The sequence below is a fragment of the Pinus tabuliformis genome, chromosome 5_2, assembly GCF_031772625.1.
Source record: "Pinus tabuliformis cultivar Carrire ecotype Pingquan chromosome 5_2, CPIR1, whole genome shotgun sequence".
Taxonomy (NCBI): domain Eukaryota; kingdom Viridiplantae; phylum Streptophyta; class Pinopsida; order Pinales; family Pinaceae; genus Pinus; species Pinus tabuliformis.
This window is the reverse complement of record NC_142306.1, coordinates 570742758-570752178: the sequence shown is the minus strand read 5'-3', so window position 1 is coordinate 570752178 and position 9421 is coordinate 570742758. Positions and strand designations below refer to the sequence as shown.

Sequence of the window (9421 nt, the reverse complement as noted above, 5' to 3'; positions counted from 1 at the left end):
CTTTTACTCTTTTTTTCTTTTTTTCCAACCCATTAATTGCCTCATGGAGGTTTTCAATCAATGAGGGAATCTCAGGTGTCTCAAAGGAGGTTTTCACCTGTAATTTGTTTTTCCTCTTACTTATTCATTTTTCTATTTATTTTTCTATCCTACTCTACTTGAAAAAACAAAACCTCTTTCAAGTACAGGAATACTTCCAGTGGAGCCTTGTGCACATCAAGATGACATATAATCTAACGTCTAGGCTCAAAATATATGCTTTGACATGTACCTAAATTTCAGAGACCAGATGCTTTGACTTTGATGATATCAAGAACAATTGAAGAAGAGAGTGATGCTCCATCTTGTTGATTTTATGGAACCAAACCTCAATATAGCTTTGATGCCCTTGGTGAGCTTTCTCATCTGGATCATTCTTCATGTATTCTTCTACCATGACATTCAAATCTTCCACTTTTTGCAGATTATTCTCTTCAACACATGGAGGATTTGATGGTAAACATGATGGCACTTTCTCAATTTCTGATTCTGATGTCTGCTTTTCATCAAGTGCAACCCATGATTCTTTGGTCTTCTCATTTTAATCTTATTTTATGAATTTTATCCTTTAATGAAATCAAGAGAATCCCTTTTTTCAATACTCTTCTTGAGCTAAGATGAATACCATTGAGATTAAGAGGAGATGTTAGGAAGTGATGTACCTCAGCATTGTAAGTGGCTTGATCTACTTCCTTGTGTGGGTTTGGAAATGGTGGTACAAGTAGTTGAGTGGGAGTGGATCTTTGAGATGAATGTGGTTGCGGTTGTGTGTGTGGTGGAGGTGGATGGTAAGAATAACATGGATTTGGGTATGGAGGATATTGAGGAAAATAGTGAGGATATTGTGGATTTCTCCCATAAGGTCCTTGTCAACCTTGTTTCCAAGATTGGTTTTGGGGTTGAGATGGCTAAGGTTTCCAAACAAAGGGTGTGTTCCAATTACTTTGAGATGGATTTACATAGCCTTGAAATTATGAATTATGTTCTTGCATCATACTAGGTTGACTATGCTACCATGGTCCTCTTGGAGCTACATAACATAGTTTCTTTGGTGATTGACTTGCTTCATTGTCCTCTTGGTAAACTTCCTTGAACCTTGGTAATGATGGGAAATATTTAATAACATTTTATTCTACATGGACAACACAAATATCAACATCTTCTTTTTTCTAATCTTGCATTCTTAGCCTTCTACTTGTTAACTTAGATTGCTTAGAATTTATGTTTTAAAGTTATCAAGAAAATTTCCAAGTTTAGCTTGACTTACCAATCTTGATGTTGATTTACTTACTCTTGCCCTTCCTCTTGATATGTGTTTTCATGTTTCACAAATTTCTTTAAATGATAATTGGTATACATCACCCCTATTTATGAGATCAAAGAGATCAATCCACTCATCCCTAATTATTCTAAGTAAGAGGGTTTTTAGTGTGTCGGATCCTAAATGATGTAATTTTTCCCTCTTAACATTATACATGAACCTATTTATTAGATCCGCAAGGCTATCATCTTATTTTTTATTCATTCTAAATATTTCTTCTTTAAGATAACAATCTTTATATTTGTCTAGAAATATCTTTTGCATATCATTCTATGATCTTATTGAATTAGTTCCTAAACTCACGAACCATTTAAGAGCTTTATCATTCAATGTTGCTAGAAACAATCTTAGTTTTTGTGTGTTTAGTAAGTAACCATAAGATCTACCAAGGATTTAGAATTCAAAGAGAAATATTTATGGATCCTTTGACCTCAAACCATGGAAGTTGGGAAGAAAAAATGGAGGGATGTTCTTCATATGAATACTAATATCAATATCTTGAATGGGAAATCCAAGAGGATTTTCTTCATTGTCATCATGCCCATCCATTTATTCTACCTTATCTTCCACCTCTTCTTCTTCTACCTGCAAAAGTCAATGGTGATGTGGCTCTTACTGCGCCATGTGATCAAATGGGGGGGGGGGGGGGGGGTTTGGTGTTGGAGAGGTAATGTTTTTACAAATTTTTTGAATAAGGATGCTAATGCAATTTTCTGAAATGAAATATTACTAATGTAATTTTTTGTTTTTGCAGAAATGGATCAACTAGAGAATAAATCAATGCATAGTTTGAAACCTCCCCGAAAATAGCACCAAAAAGTGATGAGCCTCAGTATTTCAACAAGAATGTTGCAACTCCCAAGGCTACTGACTTAAATTATCAACCCGGGGTTCGTACAAACTTAAGAGGTTTCGGCACTATATGTGCAACGTACAATGTGTCCTTATTTCATTGATCTAATGTAATGGAGTGAATATCATGAAATATAACCTAAACTAATTGTAGAAATTTAAATTCTACTTGCTCAAATATAAACATTAATCTTAATTGCAGAAATGGAAATCAAACACTAGCCTAATTGCAGGATGTGAAAGTTGCATTGAAAACGGAACTTAGTCTTAACTTAAGAATAAAAAAAGTAAACTAATATAACATGCATGAAGGAAAGAGAATGTAATAAATCATTGCATTAAAAATATGTTAGATCCATTGACATATTTCATTATATACTTCATGTAGAAATCAAGGAAATCATTATTCGACTATCCAATTCATAAATCTGTCCATTAACCCAAATTGTTGAGATGTATTGTAGGGGTAAAAATTAAAATACTAAGTGGTATTTGGTCTTAAAAAATCATGTAATTAGATCCTATGGGAAATTATTCATCTAGAATAAGTCAAAGTTACAATGGGGATCAAAACTGGTGAAGGAAAGTGATGTTATAGGTTTTCTACAGGTGATTGCTACAGGAGGTCAGTAATGTTATAGGAGCGCTAATATTGCTAAATGCCCAAGTAAATCAAATTAAAATGGATGTAATTTTTATTTATTAATTAGGATGTATTAGGTCTCCATTCCAAGTGGAATCATTCCAAAAGACCCCTTTTAACATGTGATAAAAACTAGCAGAAAATTACTACCCTAAAAACGGGAAATTAAAAAACTAGTGAGCTAGTTAACTTATCAAATGCTTAACCTAATCAAGTGAAAATGAAATGGGGTAAATTTTTTTATTAACTTGAAATTTTTTATGACTTAATACAATTGGAATCAACTCAAATGAAGCTCACTAACACATTCTAAAAAATAACATAAAATTACTACTATTTTGCTACAAGGGACTTCCAAAAATTCTATATTTGTGAACTAGTAAACCAATCATGAAGATGAATTTTCAAAGTTGTTAGAAGGATGCACCATGTTTTTGATTCTGTAAATAACCTTCAAAATAACTTAATTCAATCATTTAACACAATCCTACAACAAAATAAGCATCAATACTAAATGCAGAAATAGGAAAAACAAGAATAAGAGATGCATGTGAATAAGAAGTGAAAAGGAGAAATCCAATTATAAAAAAGTACTCTGAGGCTCCTGGGATGTCTAAGTCCAAGGATACTCAAATTCCTATGAAGGATAGCAAGCTTTAGAAGCTAAAAAATGCACCAAACCTCATTATTTGAATTAATCCAAGTACACCCCTGCAAGAAATGAAAATGGCGCTGCAAAAATACAAGTTTTCTCCACAAGAAGACTAAGAAATACATGCCTCTAGAGGAAAATTCCCATTGGTACTTATAAAAATTGATGGAGAAGCATTCGCCTTGAAAGGAGGAAGCTATCCCCTCCAAAATCCCTCAAATAGTGGATCTGGCTCCCAACACTAGGAATTTGTATTAAATGATAGAGAACACATTCATAGATTTTCTCAATCACTGGAGATCCATAATTTATACAATAATTTCATAATATATTGTTGATTTATTATCCAATATTGATCCTCTGGTAGCAGGGAGCAAGTCCCTAAATTATCTCATCCTCCAAATCTTCATAATCGACCCAATATTTTCTCAATTTTCTACAAAAATAAATAATATTAGGCATATAATAAGCAAGGATAAACCAAATTCCTAAGGAACCATTAATAATATGAATTAAATCTATGATGTGCAAGTAAGGGGGGTCAAATGCATGTCTTACATGTCTATAAATAATCAAATGGGCCTAATAAAATAGAAAATTATGGGGCCCATAAGACGACTATGCAATGATCCAAACATATGTAACTTCAATTGCTCATATCTCTCAAATCAGGAAATGAAATCAAATTCCGTAATAAACCCATTTGAGCTAACAAAAAATGATTTTAATTGAGATATCTTTCACCTTGTAAAATTCTGTGTGGAGGTCGTGGAACTTGCATGCAGTTTGGTGAAGTTTTTTGCTTTGTGTTTCATCCATCATTATGCTTCAAACCCTCATTCCCATGGAATCGTAACCTGCTCTGATACCACTAATCCAGATCTTGTGGGTAGCCCCCCAAGATCTGAAAAATTGAAATGCGATAACAATATGAGAACACCCAGTAAAAAAACCATCAAGATTTTTTTTATTAAAATATACAATAACTGTAAAAGCTACATTGTGGTGGAAAATCTGTCCTTTTACAAAATGCAACTTGTTACTTATAGCCTTCTTTAGTTACAATACCATAGGGTAAATCCCATGGGTGAATGAATACCATGGGTGGATTCCACTTATAATACCATGGGTAAATCCCATGGCTGGTGAATACCATGGGTGGATGTCGCTTATAATTCCATGGGTAAATCCCATGGGTGGATAAATACCATGGGCTGACGGATACCATGGGTGGATGCTACTTACAATAGCATGGGTAAATTCCATAGGTGGATGAATACCATGGGTGGATGTCACTTTCCTTTTGGATCACATGGTGAGCGCAAGGCATGGAAACTCAAATCAATGAATCAAATCACCAACACGTTCGTATAGGAATAGAGTAATTACATTAACTGAAATAAAGTATCAGAGAGTAACAATAATTATAAAGCTAAAACTTGATTGTATTTTCTTTAGATCAACTAAATTTATACTATTCTTAACCAACAACTTCTAAGAAAACAATGCCAAGAGGCAAGTTTCTCAATTGACACTTAGGTTTCCTAACTAAAACAAAAAGTCTATTCTTCATGGTTTGCTATGAGAAGAGAAAATCATGAAGGTCTTCGATCAACACATTATTGTCTTTAGATATCAACTCTCACTTGCTTGATTCCATGGTTGTTTGATGATGAAATTGTTTCCCTTGAAGTCTTGCGTGAGAACAAACCAAGTTTGACTTTTTCTTTGACCAATCAGATTCTCAAATTCTATGATCTTCTAGGTAGGCGTAATAGGTGGATATCCTTGCACTTGACATTTGGTGCTTATCCATGTATCATTTTTTTCTTCAAACTCTTGAGAACCTGTTCAACCTTGGACTTGGCTGCAGAAATTCTGATTAGCTACAAAAAATGTACATTTCAGTAGCCATAACAATATTTCAATCAATTTCACAAGGAAATTATAGATTACATGTTATGAATTAATGATACCTTATGTTATGGTTGAGGATGACCTGGATGATCATATAACTTGTAAATGTAACAAAAAAATATATGGAACAAGTGAAAATAAAGGGAAAAGGGTGTCAAAATGAGGTCAATTCAAGGATCCAACAACCATGCCATGTTATTGTTAGCATATGTGTTCTCAATGTTGAGCATTTCCTGATACTTTTAGTATTCATGCCCCAATTAATGTAATATGAAAACTTGTCCATAATAACAACCTTCATGTCATTCCCACTGTTAGTGCTAGAAATGGATCATATCTTACCGTTGTAAATTTACATGTTATCTCACTTGATTACCTATTATTTTTCATCGTATGGGCCTAGACATATTTCAAGTTTGAAATCATAACACTTTGTTGATATACCTATTTAATTGGCTCAGAAATTTCTGTTACATGTTCCCTCTTCTGTCTACTTTGTCTATTATGGTTTTTTTTGGAGTTGAATGGATGTGGAGATTTTGTTTTTTTCTTAGAGTCTGGTGTGACTTTTCAAAAATCTGTCCACAATTTTGAGCGATTAATCACTTTCATACAACATAGATATTACTATACATACATTCAAAAATAAATATTAATCAATGGTTACATCACATGATTGAAAGCGATTAATATCAAAGTATTCATGTCATTTACATAAGGCATTTACATATGTGCTATAATTTATGACTTGAACTTTCTTCCACCTCCTAGCACAACAAATCCACTACACCTCATTGTTATTTATAACATCACTTCCACTAAGTCCACTTCACCTAGTTTTTATCTAATAACTCATAAATACACGATAAAAATAAAAAGCGTGTGAAACAGGCTACCTGGATAGCTCAAAACTCTCAAGGCCTAGCAAACTTCATGGCCCGAGGTTGGATGAACACATGCACATTTATACTAGAATCATACACTCCTGTTTCTTGAGATGAGGAAAGCACTGATAAACATCATCCTTGGAGTGCTTTGCTTCAGCATACTACCTACACTTGACTTTTGATGTTGTGTAGATGAATGTTTGCATGTAGACCTTGCACGTAATACTTATTGCTTTCTTATTAGTCTTTGGTTGACTGCCTTTGGGTGGCTTATTTTTCTCGATGTTTTTCTCATGGTCCATCGTGGCCTTCTATCCATTGCCACTACCCATTGTCGACTGAACCAACAATGAAAAATAATCCTCCCTTCTTCTGAAGAGTTACCACCCCTATTTTTATTCACCAAGCCTCCTCCAAATGCTCTAATTTATAGGAATCCCTGGCCAAAATCACCTAAAAATGAATCCTGAGGTGCCCTTTCGACCTCTTGCCACCAAATTTAGTGAAAACACTAAAAAAATTGGCAAAAATGAATGGATAGCCAATGGAGGAAACTGGGAGGCCCTGAGTTACCCCAAAACACCACAAATTCCCAAATACAAAAATACATGGTACAAAAAAAAAAAAAGTGGTTGGCTACTGTTGTACTACTAAAAAAACCCCATTTTTCTATTTTATAAATTTCTTATGAAATTTATCATATTAAAATAGGGGCCCTTTAATTTTAAAAAGCCTTTGATTTTCTAAAACAAACAAAAAATAGAAAAATTCAACATAAAAATTGTTAATAAAATCTTATAATCAAAGTTTAATACTTAGTATTTTTAATTAAAAACCAAGTATTAAACCTTGATTATCCCAAAAAACCAAATTAAATAGCCCTCGAGACCCAAACTATACTTAGGCATAAGTATTAAACAATATGGGCTATTTAATTAAATAACAAAATAAATCATAGTTTTTCCCAAAAGAAAATCTTAACAAACTCTGACTCATCCCGCTCCTCCGCATCACAAATAAACAAAGTTCCAAAGTCTCAAGACCCCTTTGCCAAACTCCATTACGATTGTGATTAAACCCAACCCGAAGGGAAAATATACATCTCAATTCATAAGTCCCTGTGTCCATGGAAATCGCAAAAGGTTCCAAAGAACTTAAGTCTTAGCCTTAACTGATTGTGATTGCAATTAAGCCCGGACTTGATGGGAAAATCAACTTCACTTCATTAAAATCCCGCGTCTGCGCAATCGCAAGAACCATTTCCCAACTCCACTCCCTTTCCCGATTGTGATATGTGATAAGCCCAGGACCCGACAGTATTATCCATTGTAATTCAATAAAATATCATGTCTGCGCAATCACAAGATTCCAAAGAGTTAAGCCTTATACGAAGTGCGATTGCGATATGACCTTTCATGACTGATTGTGATACGACATCATCAATGACATCAAATCCATGTCATTTCCACGCCACCTTCCATGTCACCATGACATCATCCCTAATGTCATCCCGCATATCGCAAATCACAAGTCTTTCAGGCACTTCTTATTGCACGTAACTTTGATTTTCAATTGCAATAAATCTTGTGTATTACGATATGCAATAAGCCCCATACCCGATAAGATTTACACTGTAATTTATAAAAACCCTACGTTTGCGGCTATCGAAAATAACAAAAGATCATTGTTTCACTGTCTCCTACTCATTCTGATTATGATTGCGATTTTATTTGAAAATGCCTCTCTGGGATCTTGTATGAAATACTCTTGGTCTAAACCAATTGTGATTTTTCTGAGTTCTGCCCCTGATTCTAATCCGATTGCAATTGTTTTATGATCTTCCCAAACTCTGATTTCCGATTGGGATAAGCCATAAAGTCTACCTCCTCACTCTGAATTCCTCTCCATGATGTCTATGTTGGGATTTATTGCATTCTATGTTTTTCCTGATTTCCTGCAAAAAATGATTTGTTTCAAATAAAAATCGCTTATCATCTCATTTATGTTTACCTTATCGATTAATATTTTCTGCGTTTATGTTCATGACAGAGGAGGACAAATGTGTTAATAAGTGGCAGATTGGTTCAAACAAATAGACAGACATCTAGAGAATTCGATGGAACAAACAAAGTTGGTGAAAGTATAATAGTAACAATAGATTTTTTTTTTGTTTTCTTCTATTTAAGCTTACTTTTTGTATTAAATAAAGGTCTTGAATTCTATGAAGAAAGGCTTACGAAAGCTTGCACTATTATACTTTCATCCTTTTCTCAATAGAACGACTGGAACATTGCTTAGGAATTTTCATAAAGAATTTTGAGAAGTTGCATTACTGTACTCCTCGAATCATCTTTGTGAGAAGGAATAAATTGTTGCTATTTCTTTTATGAGCTGAGCAACGTGCATCTAGTATTTCTATCGTTGTACCTATATTTTGTTCATAAAAAAATAGTGAATTTATCTTTTCAGATTGCTTATTACATGGTATTTAAAGAACAATGTTACATGTATTCATTTTTTATCATGCTGCCATTGATATTTTTTTTACATGTTAAGTAATTTGCTTTGATATTCTGAATGCGATATGAGTTATACACATTATTTTGATTAACTATTTAATCAAAATAATCATCTTGAAATATTTTCATTTCCATTGGTGTTTGAGCAATCTATATTGTCATTTACTAAGGAAAATCATTATAGATCGCATCCAGATAAATGTTAAACAAATCTCAGGTTATAAAGTAGATTAATGCATATGTTTTCCATTTAATTCATTACTGCAAATCCATCTATTTCACTTCACTATAAGCATTACATGGCCATTCAATAGCCTTTCATTGGGAAACTGTTCCCATTATCCCTAGTCAGAGCCACTACCTAAATGGAAAATGAGTTGTCTTAAGGTCTGCACTGGGTGGTTTTTCCCCTATTTTGAAGCAACGATTTTCAAGGCCTCAACAACGACCAAGTTATAAAAAAACTCAAAGTACATGGTACATATAAAAAGCATGTGAAACAAGCTACCTGGAGTATCCTTCTTGATAGTGATAGCCACACCATGGTAATATTTTTCCATAAATACCATATAGCCATACTATGTAGTTGAT

The 9421-nt window shown here is 33.7% G+C and overlaps 1 pseudogene; it reads right to left on the bottom strand.

The window, feature by feature from the left end:
* Positions 1 to 6388: 6388 nt before the first annotated feature.
* Positions 6389 to 6643, bottom strand: LOC149160251 (uncharacterized protein At2g23090 pseudogene; annotated as a pseudogene).
* Between the last annotated feature and the right edge of the window lie 2778 nt (positions 6644 to 9421).